This window comes from Barbus barbus (genome assembly GCF_936440315.1).
Source record: "Barbus barbus genome assembly, chromosome: 22".
Taxonomy (NCBI): Eukaryota; Metazoa; Chordata; class Actinopteri; order Cypriniformes; family Cyprinidae; genus Barbus; species Barbus barbus.
This window is the reverse complement of record NC_136750.1, coordinates 23,955,981-23,978,415: the sequence shown is the minus strand read 5'-3', so window position 1 is coordinate 23,978,415 and position 22,435 is coordinate 23,955,981.

The following is a 22,435-nucleotide window of genomic DNA, read 5'->3' as shown; positions in this document are numbered from 1 at the left end:
AGTTTGATGTACGAGTCTCTTTGAGAAGGATGCGAGAGTCATTAATTAGTCTTACTGTGGCAATAAGTGGCTTAAATGGCACACGGGTGAATGCTAATGTGTTCAGCTATCTCAACCAAAAATCAATTGATGATTCACCGTTTCTCCAGTCACTGAGCAAGACTAAAGCTAACGAACAGGACAGAAGAGGCACAGATTACTGCCTGACCTCTGACTTCATCAGATGAGTGCTCGGACATTTAGATTTCTATTCTCAGATCCCTATTCCCTCAGGAGCCATTCAATAAAAAATTAAAGCCACAACCACCCATTTCTGTGCTAGGCCAATCAAAATGGATTGTTGACCCAGTTTTCAAAACACTACAACTGAAAGTCATGTAACACATCTATGATTGACAAGCAAAGAGGACTCCGTCCTAAGTCAAACAAAATATCACTGTGTTGGTAATGGCATTTTAAAGTTGTCTTGCATCCAAAATACACACAAATAATAACAGATTCAATTTTTTGCATTAAAGGGGTCATATGATGCTTTTTTAAAGATCATTATTTTGTGTATTTGGTGTAACAGAATATGTTGACATGCTTTAATGTTCAAAAAACACATTATTTTTCAAGTACGGTACATTATTGTAGGTCCACTATGCCCCGCCTCTCTCAAACGCTTCGTTTTCTACAAAGTCCCTCCTTCCGACAAGCACAGTCTGCTCTTATTGGCCAACTGGCACAGTGCATTGTGATTGGCCGAACACCACAAGCCGCATCGGAAATGTAACGCCCCTTTCCATAATCGCGAGCTTCAGCTTTCAAAATAAAAGTAAAGACAGTTAATAATGTCCTTAGTTTTACCATCAATTCAAGCCCAAGAGGGGAACAGAGTCGCGTGACAGACCCAGTGATGATGCTCGTATGTGTTTCACACAAGCCGCGATTAAGATAGCTGACATGCTGTATGGGATCAGATTCCCGCCAAAAGTATTGCAGTCACGGATAAAAAAAAATAACAAGCGTGAAATTTTTTTTTTTAAACGCAAGTAAAAATATATTGCACAAGATTTAAAATTGAAAGCAGAAGTTTTCAGAATGGTCACGGATCGAAAAATAATAAGGGTAAATCAACAAATAACGCATTTTAAAAAAACTAGCATGAACCGAAACTTTAAACATTTAAAATCATATTGCACAAAATTGAAATATTAATGCAAATATTAATCTGACTTGCGCACAAAATCATGTTTTCCTTGGTTATATTTCAGTTTTTTCATTGTTAGCCAATCAGTCGAAGAGGGGCGGTGATGTCACTCCAGTGCGCCTCATTAGCTGCCGATGTTCAGCGTTCACTTGTACAGGTGAAAATGTTTAACTGTCAGCTGGGTAACATCTTTCTATACAGGACACCGTAATACGTGTCTGTCCAGGGCTCGCAAAATCGCTAGCCCGACGTCCCGGGGCTATTGTGTTTTCCAGTCGGGCTACCAAAATGTATCACTGCCCTGCCCAACGGACTACCTTAAATACAGGGCTCCTGCAGGCCCTTAAATCTCTCAATTTAGTTGTATAAATTAAGGCCATACAAAGGTTTAAATACGTATAAGAAAAGTCTTAATTACAATTTCAAGAGGTCTTGCAGTTGGGGATGGAACGACGAGAACCGCGATACAGCTGATTAAACTTCAAAAGGCAATGATGTCATTGAATAAATGAGCGCTGCACATTTCAAAGTCAAAACGCGGCGCGGATGTTTTTATGTGAATGTGTCTCTGAAGGGAATCGTCTGTCTTCAGAAACGTATCGTTGGCATTTTCATTTCATCTTGCCTATAATGCCTGTTAAAGCAGCGTATATATGAGCGTGGTGCTGTTTTGCTGTTAGCGTACTGGAGAAGCCACTTTTTGTCCCTTTTCATAAAAATGGTTTAAAAGCTGAAATGCCATTTTACAAGATTTCTTTTTGTGTGTGAAAACTTTACTAAACTGTAAATCATGTCATTTTACGACTTAAAATGTTACCATAGACATTGTCCAACTCCACTCATACAGTGTTCATTTTACTTGTGCAGCTCTAAAAACGGTTCTTTAAAATTCAGCAGATACCCTGTCAACACTGAAATAAAATTATTTCATTGGTATTTGTTGATATTTGTGCATTGAACATTTTTTTGATTGACATTTAGAATTTTCTATATTTCAAAAAAATTCTTTTTTATTTGGGCTAGTTAAATTTTCGGGCTACCAAAATCTGAAGAGTACCTGCCCGAAGGGCTACCAGGGATTTAGAAATTTTGCGAGCCCTGCTGTCTGTCACTGCTGTACGCCTGCCTAGCGATCCGTTAAGGTTAAACGAGCCATCCTAGTGACCCTCGTATGCTTATGTAATTTCAGCTGCCGAACAATTGGTGCATCCCTAGTAAATAAGTTATCAAGTCGCTATATCATTGATATATCGCGATATGACACTTTATCATCATGTAAAAATTTATACCGGTATTATCGTGGACGGTATGATATGGCACACCCCTAGTTCACAGGTGATCTTTACCTTGATTTTTCTGTTTTCTTTTAATTTAATCTCAAGTTTGCATGCAAATGTTTGCATAACAGTTGCTCTGAACCCCTTTAGTCGTGGCCTAATGGTTAGAGAGTCGGACTCGTAATCCAAATGTTGCGGGTTCGAGTCTCGGGCCGGCAGGGATTGTAGGTGGGGGGAGTGAATGTCCAGCACTCTCTCCACCCTCAATACCACGACTGAGGTGCCCTTGAGCAAGGCACCGAACCCCCAACTGCTCCCCGGGTGCCGCAGCATAAATGGCTGCCCACTGCTCCGGGTGTGTGTTCACAGTGTGTGTGTGTTCACTGCTGTGTGTGTGCACGTTGGATGGGTTAAATGCAGAGCACGAATTCTGAGTATGGGTCACCATACTTGGCTGAATGTCACTTCACTTCACTTCACTTCACATAAATTCACTACTTCAGACTTAAGCTATGTGCCTTCTTGAAGCTTGCATTCTGCAAGTGAACAGCACATAATTGTGCCATCCAAAAGAGGCACAAAATCACTTTCACAAACTTTTACATTAACTGTTCCCTCCTGGTGGAATGACCTGCCCAACTCAATCCGAGCAGCTGAGTCCTTAGCCATCTTCAAGAAACAACTAAAAACACATCTCTTCCATCTTCATTTGTCATAAGAACAACACACAAAACTAACTAACTAATCAAGTTTAGATTAATTTCCATGAAGCAGTTCAAATGATCCATTTCAATGAATTAATTAATTACTATAATGCCTCAAATGTGAAAAGCATGCCTGGATTAATATATGTATAAGTATATAGTATACTATGTCTGTCTGATGAAGTCCACTTATATTTCTTGCAGTATGATATTTGAAACCAGTACTCTGTCAATATGTTCTTGTTGTGTTGTTGCTTTTATGGGTGAGCCGGATCAAACAAAATGATGTAAAATGGCACCAACAGAAACTGTGACAACATTCAGGCTAAGACAAAAAAGTAATTAATGATGGAGTGACTTAATAATCCTGACTGACGGACAAGTTCAATAATTCATTGTAAGAGGGTCACCTTCAGCCTAAATGAGCAGTGTTTATCGTGAGTAATGGCAGGCAGCCTATCGCCTGACAGACGGGCAACAGGGGAAATACCCTGACTCAACACAACAGTGCAGCAATGACTCCCTTTGCCACCTGGTACAGAAATGCAACCGTGTAACGCATGAACAGTCTGGCAATTGTTAGAGCTATCGTTTTCATAGAGATCTACCCAAGAGATACGTGTCAGATGCAAATGTAAATGTCAGTGAGGCAATGCACATAGTGACAAATATCCACAAAAACTACTTGCACTATTTAAAAGTGATGCATAACATATTTGCTTCAAGTTTAATTTAAACCAGCGGTCATTAACAGCATAATATAAAACACAATTCATACATAATGCTTAAAGAAAAAATAAAAAACAACAACCCCTAAACCTATTAAGGGTGACAATAGAAATGCATTGTTGTGAAATCATGATGTACCAACCATCTTAGAGCAAAGATCTGTTCTTTGAGTGTTATAATTGCATGAGGGTCACAAAAACATGGACTTTCTATATGCACAAACTCCCTTATGCATGCTATACTACGTAATGGTTTCTGCACAAATGCCATTCAATTTATGGAAGTAATTACAAAACACAGTATGCTTACATGCCCTTTGGCCTTAAAATGATGGCAAAACCAGCCAGTAAAGGTTTATTATACATTGAAAATTAAGTGCACAGAACACAATGGTTTAATATAAAGTATATAATGTAAAACTTCATTTGAAAGCTCAAAAAAAAAAAAAAAAAAAAGTTTAAAAGTCAGGCTGTTTTTGTCAAATACAAAAACTGCAGAGACAGTGTGGTGATTATTATCATCACAAAAGGAAACAGTGAACTACTCTGCTCTTCGTGGCCACGCAGATAATAAAATGATGCTTATGACCGACTGACGACTTCCTTTATGAACAACTGATGAAGTGTGTTGCATGATGCTTTCAAAATAAAACACAAAGGGATCTAAAATTAAATGAAACTGGATTACGTTCGATGTCAGTTTGTCTTTCCGTCTGTCTCTCTCTTGGTCTTTGTGAAAAGGATGATGTCTTAGGCTGAAACCACAAGGAGGCTGAAAATGTGATCAAAGCCATATAAATGATTCAGTTTAGCACACCCAAATGTAATTTGTTCCTCCCTAAACTCCTGTCCAGTGGTAAGTGGGAGAAATAACCCAATAAACCCATCCCAAACAAAACCAAAACAATATGATCATCTGCCTAACAATCACAGACTCGCTGAATGATTTTTCACCAACAAATACACTAAACAATGAGCCAGACACTATGATAAACATACACTGTTGGATATATGATAACCTCTTATTGTCAAATAATCAGTGCTAATGTTGCGAGGCTGATTGATTGCTGACTGCAACTTTTACGGTAAAACTACACAGTCTAATTTGAAGGGAGCAGCTGTGAAACACACAAAAAGTCAGACTATAGCCAAGACCTTCTACCGAAAACACTCAGACATCAATTACAACCCCCCTAATGATGTCATTTCCTTCCATTTGCAAGGCTCATTCTAGGGAAAGTCTCATTTGCTGATTGTTGCTATTCCAGAGAAAAAGGGTAAACGAGAGAAAAAAAAAAAGCAAAGGAAAGGTCTTTGGTATTAATTCAAGCCCCTTTGCCCACACATGTTTCTGTTTTAAGCTGATCCCATTGCGTGACTGCCTCTGCCTAACGCTGGCACAGACTCCCCGTGCGCTGCCTAATCGAACAATCAAGGCAGAGTCTGTGCTGACATTTGTTTTATCTCAGAATGCCTTTATAGAGGGAGGACGCTGTTATTCTAGGAGGTTTCTCTTATATTACTTATATTGTTCGTAGTCTATACTTCTGAATATTTTTGTAAACTTACAAACTCAATTTAAGCTGAGAATAACACCAATTTAAAATGGAAATCCGATATTACATCCCAATCACTTTTAAAAGGAATATTTCACCTAAAAATGTACATTCTTTCATCATTTACTCACGTTGCAAACCTGTATGATTTTCCGTGGAACACAAATGAAGATGTTTTGCAGAATGTTCTGGCTGCTTTTTCTCTGCATTTATTTGATTATATATACAGCAAAAACAGAAATATAGTGAAATATTATTAATATTTAAAATAACTCATTTATATTTGTACGTATATTAAAACCTTTTTTATTTCTGTGATGACAAAGCTGAATTTTCAGCATCATTCCTCTAGTCTTCAGTGTCACATGATCCTTCAGAAATAATTCTAATATGCTGACCTGGTGCTCAAGGAAAATTGTTTAGGTTGAAAACAGTCAATATTTTTGTGGAAACAGGATTCTTTGATGAAGAGAAAATGTAAAAGAACTGCATTTATTTGAAACTGGAATCTTTTATAACATTATAAATGTTTTTACTGTCACTTTTAATCAATTTAATGCGTCCTTTCTGAATAAAATAAGCATTTCCTTTTCCCAAAAAAACATTTAAATGAAAAAATGAGCAATGTGAGAGTGATGTGAGGGATAGAATCGGCCCCTCTGACACTGAACAGAGCTCTGTTGTTTGTCTTATAAGCGGCTAAGTGCTCGGGACGACTGAAATTTCCCATGTACAGCCATAGATTGAACTACTATGAAGTACAGACAAAAAAATTATAAGCAGGAATAGCATAAACACAGCACACCAGTGGCTTCCCTCATGTCACGAACAGTCTTGTTATTGTAAGCAGAAGTCTGAGACAATTTTCCAAAGTGAAAAAGTACTTGTAGTCAAATTCACCTGAATTTTACAGCCTAACATCTGGTTGAGCGGCTGACTGTGTTTTGAGTAAAATCAGGCTGGAACGTGTTACCTAACATGGCACACAGGCAGAGCAGAGTCACGTCAGGCGAAACACTGTCTCTCTGACGGTTTCCATCTATCAGACTGAGGTCATGTCTGCTGATGGCCACCATAAATGCTGAAGTCCATCTCTCCTGCACAGCATTAGGTAAACTGAGAATTTAAGAATGGCTCCCTTTCAATTCATGATTAAATTTAATTGGCCACACAGAATGTTGAATTTAATGTTGAAGAGGAATTTACTATAACTTCAAACAATGAATTCTATGACTTACTTAAATCAGCCAAATTTTGCCAAACTAAAAATCCAGGGCTCGACATTAACTCTTGTCCGGGACAAGTGAATGTTTTGGTTGGGCAAGTGAGAGAGAAATTCACTAACCCAATCGGACAAGTAACTTGAAAATGTCAATAGCAAAAACAATAATAACTGCCTTTATTTGTGATATAGTCTTTGTTATAGGGATCTGCATGATTCAATATTAATATGCATGCAGAATGATCAGAAAATTCTAAATATGTGGGCAGAAAATGTATATATTTATTTCAGTTCATATATTTAAACAATATCACACGAAGATTGAGCAGCATTTTTTTATTTGCTCCATCAGCATGATTACATGAGATTTTATACAACAGTTCAATAAACAAGTTCAATTATTGACAATTTATTTTCCTTTTTTTTTTTTTATATTGTGCAGTGCTTTGACACAATTTGCATTGTAAAAAGCGCTATATAACTAAGTAAAGGTGACAAGAAGTTAATATTAAGAGACTTGCGTTTTTCAAATATTGCCTGTTTTTGCTCTATTTCGCCAACAGAAATAATTCCAAACACAGCCACAGCACCGAGCTCCTGAATAAATCAACCGTTTAAAATGTAAATGATTCAGTTTAATCGCGATGACTCTCTTATTAACTGTGACTTGATGCCACCTACTGGCAGTTTTAATTTCACATTTACAGTATTTTTGATTTGTTTTATAATTTCATATATCAGTAGGCTATTCAACGTTTTATGTATCAAAACATTATTTATTCATTTGTAACTGCAGGTTAAAGCATTCCATGTCCCTCTGCATTGAACAGTAGGTAAATATATCTAGTCAATTTCAGATGCAGCTTCTGTGTTTCCTGTGCATTGCAAAGATGAATTTTGTTGATACTGATTTCATTTGTTTGGTAACAGCCCAAATGTCTAATTACACTAACTGACTGATTAAATTGAACTCTAAAGCCCTATTCGGACGGGACTAGTTTTACAGGGGGTCGTTAGAGAAATGTGTGTTTCACAGACGTACTTGGTGATTTTAATCCCATCCGAATCTGCCATGTCTGTGTTTTTCTCAGACAACCTCTGTAATAATTCCAGAGCAAATTACCTACTGTTTTTCAGCAAACTGAGAAAACTAATCCCGTCCAAATGCGATGTCTGTGATTGCCGGTGAATTTTTTGGCCAACGTGAATTACCGTAGATGCTCTTACCGTGCGCACATTTGATATATTTGCCTCCCGGCAAAGAAACAAAAATAAAAAATTTAAACAATAATAAAATCAAGAGCCAGAGCACGTTAAGACTGGCTATTGTAATATCAGCGTCAGGTAAAATTATTAGCGTTCATTTCTGCACTCAATTACATAATGTTTTAATTACATGTACCTTTATGAAAATTAAACACGGGTTTACTACAAATAAATAACTAAAGTAAAAGTACTGTAACCAAACATTAACATGGCTTTGCTATACTAGCCATTTAGCTTCACCATGGTATCTGTGTGATTATACTAATGGTAATCAATCCCAATGACTACGCAATGCACGCATACAGAGCGCGTGATCTCTGAAACGCCCAGATGTACAAAACAGACCCTCCCACCTCTGTAACAAACACAGAGATGTTAGTCCCGTCCGAACCGGTACATGAAAATCGCAGACGTCAGGTGATAAGAATTGAAACTCAAACGTAGTTTAGAAAACTAGTCCTATCCGAATAGGGCTTAATTAAAAAATGTAAAATTTAAGTTTAAAAATGATGAAAATTCATACACAAAAAAGAAGTAAATATTAACATTTTAGTATTAGATTTATTATAAAATAATTGTATTTGTGTTTAATGCTCCCTTTTTATTTTAAAGTATAATAGTATTATCACACTTTATTGTTTTGTTTATTATTTTATTTAAAAAGAAAAATCTAACTAAAACTAAATGTGACATGCTCACAAAATCTACTAGATATACTCTATACTGTGTTTTGTATAAGTACAATAAATAATTATATTTATAGCCTAACTCAATTTAAATACTGTTTTTGGGCAAGTAACTTTTATACTCGCATGAGAATGCTTGTCAAGCCCCGAAATCTATCATTTAAAATGCTGCAAGTGAATTTAGGCATCGCAACATTATAATGTTCAGTATGAAAAATGGGACTTTTTTCCAAATTAACACATTTAACTGTTAAATTATTAGCATTTTAAAAGCATTTAAAAATAAAATGTATTATAATATATAATAATATAAATTAGATATTATTTTACTATATTTTAATTAAGGATTTTTGTATAGAGACCGCACTCAGATGGGTGTCTTTTAGCCATGAAAAAATCTGAATAGCTTAAGTATACAATTTTATATTACAATATTATAAATCTCCATGACCCCTGAAAGTTTTCAAGGACTGCGGAAACCACCTGTCAATTTAAATTCTAGTTCTAGTTCAAATTTAAGGCATTGTCAAATCAATTCTGAATGGGGCACAACCATTAAACCATAAAGATCTTTAGACAAAGACTTGAGACGAAGATCTGAACATGAGTGCAAACTGGGTGCAGAAAGACTCCGACTGCGAGAGAGATGAGAATGAGAAGAAAAAAAAAATACGTCAGATCAACTGAGACAGGGGAGGGGATGTAATGAGGAAGGTGGGGACACACTTTAACTCCTAACATTGGGATGGTCTCCAGAGAAGCAGACTTTTCCATAGCTGACGTATTGTGTAATTCACTGGAGGATGCTCAAGTTCCCTGCACGTTTCCCCCCTACTCCCTCAGCCTTCTTGGAAAGACAGGAAGGCCAGGCCTGTAACTGGAGAAGCCCTAAAGACTGTGTCACTGTGAGGGCTTCGTGCTCAGGGCTGGACTGAACTCACTGCGTAAACTTCTGGACCCTTCGACTACAAAGCAGCTAGACTCCTGTAGCGAGGAGAGAGAGATGCACATCTCACACTGAAACTCCATCAGGCGAGATCTTTTGACAACTCTGTAAAACATGGTGCAAATTATAATGATTATAAAAGGTTGAGGATGATGCTTTTATCTTATTATTGTTACTAAACTAGTATTCATGATCCTTCAACAGAAAAATAGCAAAACGAGTGTGTCCATGACATTCACTACAAAATCTTCAAAAACCAGTAAAAACAACAACACAAAATAACTGTTTTATATATTTAAAAATGTAATTTATTCCGGTGATGCAAAGCTGAATTTTCAGCATCATTACTCCAGTCTTCAGGGGCACATGGTCCTTCAGAAATCATTCTAATATGCTGATTTGGTGCTCAGTTATTAAAGTGCCCCTATTATGGGTAATGAAAGGTCCCCAGCAACAGGCTGACATGCATGCAAGTTCATAAAATACTTTCATTGTCTTATAATATGCATTTATTTTTACCTTACTTGCTTAAGAACTCCCAAATGATTCGCTATTTGATTAATTTTTCCAAACCCCTCCTTTGCGTGACTGTAATCTGCGGTGATTGGTCCAATTGGTCTCATTTTCATTTCATCATGCCTGTAATGCCTGATAAAGCAGCATTTGTGAGCACAGTGCTGCTTTGTGTACAGTGTTACCGGGGAAACAGTTATCTTTTACTGCTCCAAAAGCGGCACCTAGGCTGCGTCCGAAAGCCTAGGCAACTGACTTGCTGCCTCGCTGCCTTATGAGGCAATGACTTTGCAGGCAGCGTAACGGTTTAATGATCTATAACAAAATAGAATGAGTTTTGGTGATAACTAAATGAATGTTTAATTTCTATAATACTAATTTCTCACTAGAAATAACATCAAAAGTGCAGAATGTTAGTCAGAAATATACATTTATACACAAACTGACCACCAAACGCAACTTTTAGATGCCATCTTTATTTTTTAGCTCAACCGTCACGGAATGGAACGCACAGGATTGTGGGATATCAAAGGCAGCGAAGGATACATCTATGCTGCCTTCAAAAATGAGATCATAAGAAGGTACCTCTGGAGACAGGAAGTAAAGCAGAATTTGGATTCGGACGTGCCTTGCTGCCTTCCTGCTTTGGAATGCTGCCTCCGAAGGCAGAATTTTAGAGCTTTCAGACGCAGCCCAAGTGGCATAGAATGAATTTGCATTTTCATTCAGACCAATGCGAAAAGACCAACAAGTGGGCGGGCAACATGCTAATGTTTCATGTTGACGTCAACATGAAACGGCTTGGGATTCGTTTTAAAAACGACTCATTTCAATGATTCAGAGTCGACTTTTGAGAGACAATAACTTTATACAGTATACAAAACTTTGCAGGATGTTTTCATTCACTTAGAGCTGTGCTACACACTGCATGAAAGGTTATTTTCAAAAATCTATAATAGGGGCACTTATAATGGTTGTTATCAAAACTATTATTATTATTCAGCTTTCGCATCACAGGAATAAATTGCATTTAAAAAAATATATTAAATTAGCAAACAGACCTTTTAAATTTAAATAATATTTCACAATATTACAGTTTCAACTGTACTTTTGAGCAAATAAATGCAGCCTTGGTGAACATAAGAGATTTCTTTCAAAAACATTAAAGCAAACTTAATTATTCCAAACTTTTGGTAGTGTTTTTCAATACTCTAGAATCTACCATAAATTCTAGTGTTTTTTAAATTTCACATTGATGAATTTATTCCCCATAAACCCCGCTGTGCTCAGATGTAACCATCTGTTCAGAGTGAGATGGTTCAGACGTGTGCTGAACCGTACAGATATGTGAGCACAGTGCAATATGGGCATCCATGTCAGCCTTCTGTCAGGCTGTCACAGTTACCTCAAATACAGTTCACAACACTGGACCACATTAGTCAATTATAATGGCCATGTGGGTGAATGTCACACATAGGTCTTCTTTGATGGACTACATTTAATGTGGCTGGGTTCATTCAGTAATAAAAAACAGAAATGATACTAAACAACTACAGTAAAGTGTAATTAACAAAAGGCTGCATTCCAAACAAAGGCAATGAAATGAGATGACTGAAATATCAGTATATAGATCTGTAGTGGAGGTCACAGTTGAATGGTTGGTCTAAAATGGTCAGATTGAATTTTAATGTTGCTGACACGAGCCCAGCGCTATCTCAACCTCCCAGACCTCCATTCACTCAGTTCCTTTGACTAACAACTAAAATAGAGCTCTCTTATCTTTGAGTGTCACTTCAAATGAATGCTCTACAGAACAAATGTTGGGAAATAAGTGTTGACCACAAGTCTAGGCTTTTACACATACAAAAAAGGTTTCTGGTTTGGAAATGGTAGTTTAACAGCGGAATTTGTGTAAATAGTGCAGAGCAGTGGTATAATATAAATGTTTATAAATAAAAATAAATAAAAGATAAATGTGTGCATGTGTGTGTAAATAGTAGTAGAGCAGTGGTATTATTAGTATTTTAGTATTATTATTATTAATAAAAATAAAATAAATAAATAAAAAGATAAATATATATATGTGTGTAATTAGTAGCAGAGCAGTGATATTAATTTATAAATATTTATCAATTTACATACGAAGAGTTTATTTGCAAAAACAGAAAACTCCATCTTTTGTCATTTTTAAAAATCATGTTTTTATTGCGCTTTACTGTGTTAGTTAGCTGTATTTTTTAGTTATTTTTGAACCTAATCAAAATAACCCAACTGCAGTTTGATTGAGATTAATTAGAATGCACAATGAAAAACATGATTTTTGAAAATTGTTAAAAAGTTTTTTTGAAAAACAGCTGTTTTTGCAAATGAACTCTTCATATAAATATAATATATATTAGTTATTTATTATAGATAGATATAGATAGACAGATAGATCAAATTTAAATTTTATTTATGTTTTTAGATCAAATATTTGGAAGTAACTAAACAACAATGCACAGTGATTTTGCATGGTCGATCTTGTTTAACAAATGTATTAATTAACTAATTAATTACGACAAAGGATGCAGTTCATTGAGTTATTTTTAATGTTAAACTGTATTTGTCACTATGCATTTACAAAAAACAGCGCACTGACAAAAATGGAGACTTATTTGCATGTATGGGAATGTAAAATGTATGGGACTGTGGAAAACTACCTTGTGAGATCCACAAATAAATATATTTATTTTCACAAACATGAATTAAATTCACAAAAAAACTCAAATGAGATGTGCAAATAAGGGGTTTTACCCCTAAAAAAGGCCAAATTACTTGCAGATGTCTTAGAACAATGGTGCAGAAACAGCATTGCACACTTTCACTCCGACGAGGAAAAATTGTTTTCATTGCAACGATGCCCAACAAGATATTAAATTGGCTGCCGAGTAGTAAATCTCATTGATCCAAAATCCCACTCCATGTTGGTGTATATTGAACATTAATTATCTTTGAATGGCTTTGATTTTGATGCTCTTATGTTTACTTTAAATGCAAGAAGTTATATCTTTTACAGGAAATGACCTTGTCTACAAGCATTCCCTATGGTCCAAACTAAACTAGTATGCTTCAAACACACACAAACTCTCCTCGGCAATGCATGGGTTCACCACCAAAGACACTGGTATCCAACCATCCTGGTTTCTCAATGGGACTTTGTTCGCTTGTCCAGCAGCCAGTGGCCTCAGCATCCAGCTCCTGTGGCTTTTGATGGGTCCGGCATATTGATCTGTTCCCAGTCCCAGAGGCGATGAATAATGAATGCACTCATTGTCATCCCTCACAGATAAGGTTTCACTTATAAAAGTGGCAACACTTGTAAGGGGATTCGTAACACAGGAGTTTTGCGCTGAGCTCCACGCAATCCCAAAAACTCGACAACGTTCTTCAGGAGGCTCTGACATCCAGTGTGAATTCTGTGAAAGAGCTTTTCAATTACAAGAATAATAAGTAGGGTTACACCTGCATGATCGTGAGTCCACAAGTGCTCTCATCTCTGCCTAAAGAACATCCTTATATGCACCGGTTGCCACTGGTGATAAGAAAACACAAGGATTCTTTCAAAACCATATGCAAAAAGCACTTATTTATAGTAGACTGTGCTATAGAGCACAACAGTCAGATTGAAGTAGAATCTTCTTCCCTTTCTCTATAAAGAAACAGATTTTCATTCATGCATAAAGCTCTGCCATGAGCTCCAAAACTGTTAAACAAACAGAAAAAATAAAAAAAGTTTCAAACTCTCAGTGAAGAGCTACACTACCCACAATGCCTTGCATCCACCAATCAGAGGATTGTTGTTTGAAACACGGTGAGCGCTTACTCTCAAGAAGCATTGTGAATAACGTAACTAAGTCAGTCTATCTGCAATCTTAATTAAATTATTGTACTATACCGTTCAAAAGTTTGAAGAAGTCAGAAAGATTATTATTATGATTATTATTCAGTTTATAATGTTGCAAAAGATTTCTATATGTAATAAATGCTGTTTTTAAAAAGTATCACTGTTTCCACAAAAAAACATTAAGCAGCACAACTGTTTTCAACATCGATATCAGACCAATGGTAGTGAATATATTGAACTATTTTCCAATAAACATCATGTTAAAGTTAATATTTATAATAAACATCTAAAACTCAAAAGTTGTATATTGTACATTTGTTTATGCTATTCACAATGCATTAAGTGCTGCATAGTTCTTTGTCCCAAAAATTAACTTCTAAACACTTCTGCTATCAAGACTGCTGAAAAAGTGGGCAGACACTGTTGCACTCAATTGGGATGCATTGATTTGGACCATTTGAGTTACTTATTACATAACTCATTAATTAATGCTTGTTACTTATTGAAGCTTCTGCTTATTTTAACAGCTTAATGGGCTTGAGCAAACATCTGCCATGGGGAAATCAGGGCCACATGGATCCATGCGGCCTGAATCAGCTCTGAATCAGAAACATTATTGGAGCATGCTAAGGAAATCATAACTTATGCTATTGCTCATAAGTCAAATCCCCATCCTAAACCATAAAAATTAAACTTTGGGGTATGACTTCTCTTTTTGTGCTACAGACATGAATAATACCTGAAATCAATGTAGAAGTGTGCCATTACCTCTCTAAGCAATCAGACCAACAATTTTTGCCTGTCAGACAATAAAACAGGTGGACAAATACCCCTAGATTTACTTTGAAGGGTTTTCAGATATATCAAGGAACCAGAGTATTTAGTAGACTTATAACCATCCAGAACACTCTTAAAACCACTTAAAACAAATGAGAAATAGCATAACAAGACCATTCAAAACAAACAATCTTAGCGGAGTGTTTTCGACTGTACCAGAAATTGTGCAGAATATATAGAGTTTTATTTTTCCCATATTCTGTTTTTTGCACTTAAATTTGTCTGTATTCTGATTTATCCTGTTTTAATAGATCTGGGTTCCATTTGAAAGGTTCCATTTAATTTTAGTTACAAAAAAGCATGTCTACATAACTGAAATCATGAATCTTATACAACGTAACAACAATATACTAAAAGTTCCACAAAAATTACATTTTAGGACCCTATGGAATCTGTCATTTTTTTTTTCCTCACAAATTCTGCTTTTTATTTTTCCCTCTGCTTTCCATTTTCATTTTCTGTTTTCCATTTTAATAGATTAATTACATTATAATAATCAAATACAATGGGTAATCAACTTAATTTTGTGTCCTGTAAGTTCCATTTTTCACTCATTATGTCCACCTTTTTCACATTGTGGAAATCAAAATTTTTTTTTTTTGATTTTTACTCAAATTTTTACACCACCATATATTTATATACACTGTTGTTACAGTCAGTCTACTAATTCAGTACTGAAACCCCCAGCTTTCAAGGTTAAATTCTGTACATCCAGTCTCTATATCAGCCTTTGAGAGGGCTGGGAATTTAACCACAATTAAAAGAAATCATAACTTATATACACAAAAACTCACTGTTCTCAGTACGCCTCGTTGAACTACTCTCTAAATTGTTAGGCGGAGTTTGATGGCTCCGCCCACCACCGCTTCTGCTCAAAACCAGCAACATGTGCTCAGAATACGAGATGCACACAGTCAGCTCTTCGCAGATCTTTGATGTTAATTACGACTAGCCTCTCCCATCATTAAGTAGTGGGGAAAAACTGTCTGACCTACATCACAGTGCCAAGATGAAGTATAAAATTGCAGAGCAATTTTAAAATGCACGGAGTCAGACTAAAACAGCTGTGAGCTAGCAGATGATGGAAGCATTTGAGCCGATAAGCTGTAGTAATTATACTGCATCATATAAATGTGCCTGATAAATGAGAACTTTACCTCAAAATTGTCAAATATACGGTAGTCAATTACCGTATATTTGAGGTAAAGGTAATTATAACCTTTGTATTGACTCATTGAACCTAGACAGCTCCCATAAAAAAAGAATTTCTGGACAAAAATAATTTTTTCTACCTATATATTTTAAATGAAGGTGCTGGCCCAACTTAATCCCGTTCTCATGCTCTCTATAGTTCCCTAGCCTTCAAGAGTTTCTTACGTCAGGCTTTCTCTGATCACAAGAAGAATGATTCCGTCTCAGTTTCAGAGAAGCCACAGAACTGACAAGATCCTTTCAGGCTCTGAATGTGACAGATCGAGACTGAATAAATTGTCACAACAGACTGACCCAGCTGGTTTCCATGACAAGTTTTGATGGATTTGAATATGAGATATGGTCCTGTCTTAAAGGGACAGTTCATCCAAAAATGAATTTACTCACCTCATGCTGTTCCAAAACTGTATGACTTTTTCTTCTGTGGTACTAAAATAAGGTATTTTGAGAAATGTCTATACCATGGAAGTTGTTCCAATTGTTACGGCTGATTTGTTTACAAAGTTCAGCAAAATATCTTTTTTTTGTGCTTTTCAAAAGAAAGTCATGCAGGTATGGATTGACACGAGGGTGAATAAATTATGACAGAACTTTTATTTTATGGTGAACTATCCCTTTAAGAATCAAAGATGCGTATCACCGAAAATAAACACCATTCCACATCATTTCTTTTATACAGCTTGTGATATGCTGAAATGGATATAAATGGACTGTCAACACTGTGCACTTGACTCAGTTATATGCTCCTAATATACTGATTTTCAGCATGAACAGACTGGTAATAGGATGAAACACATAGCAGTCAAGTTTACTCCGAAAACTCATCTACAAGAATCTTCTTGAATGAATGATCAACAATTTACTTAAAAATGAATGAGTTTGCACAAGGGACAACACTACGCATCAATGAATCTAATTCCATCTAAAGATTTCTTTCAACCAACAAAAAGTATCTAGCTGCATAATTTTTTTTTTCAGTAGCTTAGTTTTTTGTTCTTATTCTGTTTTCATATAGCTCTTTGATCCATAAGTACTCAACATACAGGTAAGACCAATCAGTCAGTGTGCTAGATTTGTCATCTACCCTAAATTATTTCTGTTATTAAAAATTATATGAATCCAGTACAGTTGTCTCTAAATGTAAGGGATTGCTTGGGTTTCAAGACAAGCAGCATGAGTCAGTGACATGGATTAGGGTAAATCTAAAACCAATGCAGAAGAAGGTCCCCCTCAAGCAAGAAAAATAGTCTTTCGTCATCATGTTGACAAACTGTAGAGGATCAGGTGCCTGTACCATGATGGTAGATGAACAAATTCAGAGTTACAGGATTAGTTTGGAGTTGACAAAACCAAACCACTCCAATCTGGCTCCATTGGTACCATGAAGCTTATCATCAACTTTCTCTGTCAACTCAGGCTTGATCCTGAGTTAATGGAGCGCGTGCACATGAATGTGTGACATCAGCGCGAACAGCCAATCACAACACAGAGCAAGTGTGATTCACTAAAGCCAGCGAGATTCAAACTCTTTTGTTAAAGGTTAAGAGATTAAAGAATATGAGGAATTTAAACACATTTCCACTGAAGTACTTGTCCATGAAAGAGGACAAATAAAGGGAATTATCTTGCTCTATCAGTGCAGCCACAAGTGAAGTTAGTTTATATAGTTGATAATATATAGCGATAGAGACTCAAACATGTAAGGTCACATGTAGCCATTTTTAAAGTGTTATCTATTTATTATATCACTTATATTACATATGATCTGTATATGTTAATATTCATTAAAAATAAAAGCTTTATAATAATCGTTAAACCAAAAGTGCTTGTGTGTAATGGAGTAATAATAATATAAATCATATGTAAATTGTAATTATCATTAAAGCCTGAAATTTTGTTGGATTTTAAAGGTACTTTATAGTGACCTTTAATTTGTAGGAAGATAAACTGGGGGAGTGACTTTTTTTGAATCAGACATGTCACTTCTGATTGGTTCAATTTCAGTTTGAGATGTCTAACCCAGAACATAACCTGCCCCGGAGCAGGTTAGCTGTGGAGTGTAAGTTACTACGGCGATGAACGCAGCTAAAAAGCCAAGCCACTTTCATGGTACCTAAAAACCCAGGATTGGTGCAAACTAAACTGAAACTTACCTGGCTAGCCAGCTAATCCAGCTACACGGTACAGGCCTCTGGTCTGCTTTTCAACTAAAGTAGACATTTTGAAGATAATTTCCAAAACTTGGAGAGACTAGGCTAAGAAATGAGATTTTCAAAGACTAAAAGACGCCTTCAACCTTGGTTTTAAAAAAAAGTTTTATCATGCACCTTAGAGCTTTTAATTTTGAAAGGAGTCTTTTACAATGTAAGTCTTAAATATTTACTTACATTTTGTAAGCAAAGGCGTAAAGCAATTACATAGCCAAAAAATAGGTCAAAGCTTAGTTCCCATAAAGTCACTGACAGTAGGGGGAAAACAATATTAGATGCATGCAAAGTATAAAATGCAATTAACTATACAGTATAACGTGAGCAGACTTACAGCAAAATAGACTAACTTAACCCTAAAATGGACGGAAATCATGTGTTGTTGTTGTGTTTCCAATCAATATCCAATATCTAATCAAGGATAAATATGACTTGTCCAGACCACATTCAATTTGAAAAGTCATTTATCATCATGTTAGAATCCGACACGAGTGTAAATGTTTTTACACTGTCCTCAAAACTTTGCATTGCCATACAGCAGTTTTAAACGTCTCCCAAAAAAGGCATAATTCCTGTCATCTTGCCACTCATCCAGTTACCAGCTGCAACCTGAAGAAGAAGAACATGACATCACTTACCTGCAGCAGGTGAATCAGCGATCACCATGGAGACGAACATCAGCAGCACGCACGCGGTGACCCGAGTACGTCCCTCCATCATTAGACCCTCCATTTAGTGAAACTCATGTTTCGTCCAAGGTGATCCGAGGAGAGATTCTCCGCGCGTTTAACTAGTCCCAGTGAACTGCAGCAGATGAAAACAATAACGTTACCACTTTTATATATAGGTCACATTTTCAGTCCTATTATCAGCACGACTTCATGAACGCTCAAATCTAACGATTTAATCATAAACCGAACAAATTACATCTTGCATATGACTAAAAACCGAAATGTAAATCGATGCTGGAGATTTTAGCACTAAAGTGAATTGCCATGCTGACTGAGTGACACTACAAGTGCTAGTGAAGAGCGCGGACCTCACGGATCCTTTGTTCCTTAACTTGTCCGACTCATTTCAACGAATCGGTTCTTTTGAATAATTCATTTCAAAGAACCGATTCAAAGAACGACGGCGTTACATCATCCCGAGACGGTCGTGACATATTAAACGTCCTAATAAAGACATGTTTACGGCTATGTCTTAGATTTTTACGAATAAATTTTAATGTTACGTGTGTCCTTGTTGTTTGTTGCAGACATGATTAAGTCTGTTCTGTATGTGTCTACAGCACACACACAAGTCGTAAACAAATTGACTATTACAGTAACTATATGTCACATTTATCAAATCCTCAATTCACTTCAAATGTTTAATATGCTATATGCGAAAAAGATGATTCTCTACTCAAACACTCGAGAACCGCCAAAAGACCGATTCAGGCAGATTCGCGAATGAATCATTTTAGGCGAGATTCATTAAAAAGATTCAGTTCACAAGAGTGATTCGTTCAGGATCTCTACCGTGCATTAACACACAAACCGAATCTTCCAAACATTGTTTGCATAATGTGTTGCTTTCAAAAGACAAAACTTACACGTTGACATACTGCATGCCCTATCAACGTACCCGTTTGTGTGCGTTAAAGCCCCGGTAAACGCGCGTGTTGCACGCGGATTAAGCTTCTAGTCGGAATTCCCAGTAACTGTTTCGTGATGCTTATGAGAGAAATAGTTTGTAATCTTAGGATCTCTCGCCGCTATTACACCTAGCTATTGGAACAAAGAGAGCATACTCTTTCAGATGTGTTGCTGTATAACGGAGTATTTTTCACAGAAACGATAGCAGTCTCCGTCTATATACGTTAACGTTACTTGATTGACTGATGATGCATTTAACTCGAGTTAACTTGTAGTTGCAAAATATACGTCTAGTAACTTAATCTTACGTCTGAATCGGATTTACATGAGTTTATTTGAAAGCATAGAAAGACTTTTAGCACATGCACAACCTCGAAAAGCAGCTCCTTAATTTACCTTTCGAGCAGACTAGAACGGACCGAAGCCGATAGCGTCCATATCCAGTATCAGATCGGGATTAAAGCTTCTGTTTTGCATAATTGCATGACACATCGGGAGATTTTTCCCCATAAGTGTCTCTATCCAGCCTGAGCATCACTCACTTTCTCAGATGCAAGCACTCTGTGTTCGGGATTGCACTAAATCCTCCCCTGACAGCAGGAATCGGGGTCTCTTGTGTGGGCTCCACGGTCATTGGCTCCTCCATCCTTCAGTAATCCGGGTTTACTGAAGTTTGAGTTTGGTTATGTCACAGCACTCTCTAGTGGCCATGAGGGCAACTATTGGTAGCACTTTATTTGACTGTCCTGTTTCGCATGTACATACTATGTACTTGTTATAGGAATTACAATAACTGGCTAATGACTAGGTACTAATCCCTAACCTACCCTTACCCTAACCCTAATTTATGTAGTTACCTTATATTATCTAGTACTTTCTTAGTTAAGTACACTGTAAGTGCATGTAAAAGCACAAACAGTAAAGTGCAACTCAACTTTTTGTACACAAACAATATGAACAGAAATTACATCCAAATCTTTGTAACAGATTAAGCCAAAAAAGTAATGTTTATTTTATATTTATTCTAGAGCATGTCTTCATGACTTTATGAATAGATATACAGTAATAATATAGCACACACACACACATATATGTGAGTAAAGTAAAGTAAAGTCGTGACGTATTGTCAAGTATGGTGACCCATACTCGAAATTGGTGCTCTGCGTTTAACCCATCCAAGTGCACACACACAGCAGTGAGTAGTGAACAAATGAGTGTGTGTGTAATATATATATATATATATATATATATATATACATACAGGTACATCTAAAAAAAAATTTGAATATCATGAAAAAGGTCAATATTGTTTGTCACTCATTTCAGAAAGTGAAACCCATATATTATATAGATTCATTACACATACAGTGAAATATTTCAAGCCTTTATTCCTTGAATTTTTGATGATTATGGCTTACAGATATTGAAACCCCAAAATTCAGTGTCTCAGAAAATTTTAATATTACATAAGATCATTAAAAAAAAGGATATTTTAAACAGAAATGTCAGGCTTCTGAAAAGTATGTTCATTTCTATGCACTCAATACTTGGTTGGGCCTCCTTTTGCTTTAATTACTGCCTCAATTCGGCGTGGCATGGAGGTGATCAGCCTGTGGCACTGCTGAGGTGTAATGGAAGCCCAGGTTGCTTTGATAGCGGCCTTCAGGTCACCTGCATTGTTGGGTCTGGTGTCTCATCTTCCTCTTGACAATACCCAATAGATTCTCTATGGGGTTCAGGTCAGGCGAGTTTGCTGGCCAATCAAGCACAGTAACACCATGGTCATTGAACCAGCTTTTGGTACCTTTGGCAGTGTGGGCAGGTGCCAAGTCCTGCTGGAAAATGAAGTCAGCATCTCCATAAAGCTTGTCAGCAGAAGGAAGCATGAAGTGCTCTAAAATGTCCTGGTAGATGGCTGCGTTGACTGTGGACTTCAGAAAACTCAGTGGGCCAACACCAGCAGATGACATGGCAGCCCAAATCATCTCTGACTGTGGAAACTTCACACTGGACTTCAAGCAACATGGATTCTGTGCCTCTCCACTCTTCCTCCAGACTCTGGGACCTTGATTTCCAAATTAAATACAAAATTTACTTTCATCTGAAAAGAGGACTTTGGACCACTGAGCAACAGTCCAGTTCTTTTTCTCTACAGCCCAGGTAAGACTCTTCTGACGTTGTCTCTGGTTCAGAAGTGGCTTGGTAGCCCTTTTCCTGAAGACGTCTGAGCGTGGTGACTCTTGATGCACTGACTCCAGCTACGGTCCACTCCTTGTGAAGCTCTCACAAGTGTTTGAATCAGCTTTGCTTGACAGTATTTTCAAGCTTGCAGTCATCCCTGTTGCTTGTGCACCTTTTCCTACCCAAATTCTTCCTTCCAGTCAACTTTGCATTTAATATGCTTTGATACAGCACTCCTTGAACAGCCAAACCTTTCACTAATGACCCTCTATGACTTACCCTCTTTGTGGAGGGCGTCAATGTTCGTCTCCTGGATCATTGCCAAGTCAGCAGTCTTCCCCATTGCTGTGGTTTCAAAGAACAAGAGATACCCGGAATTTATACT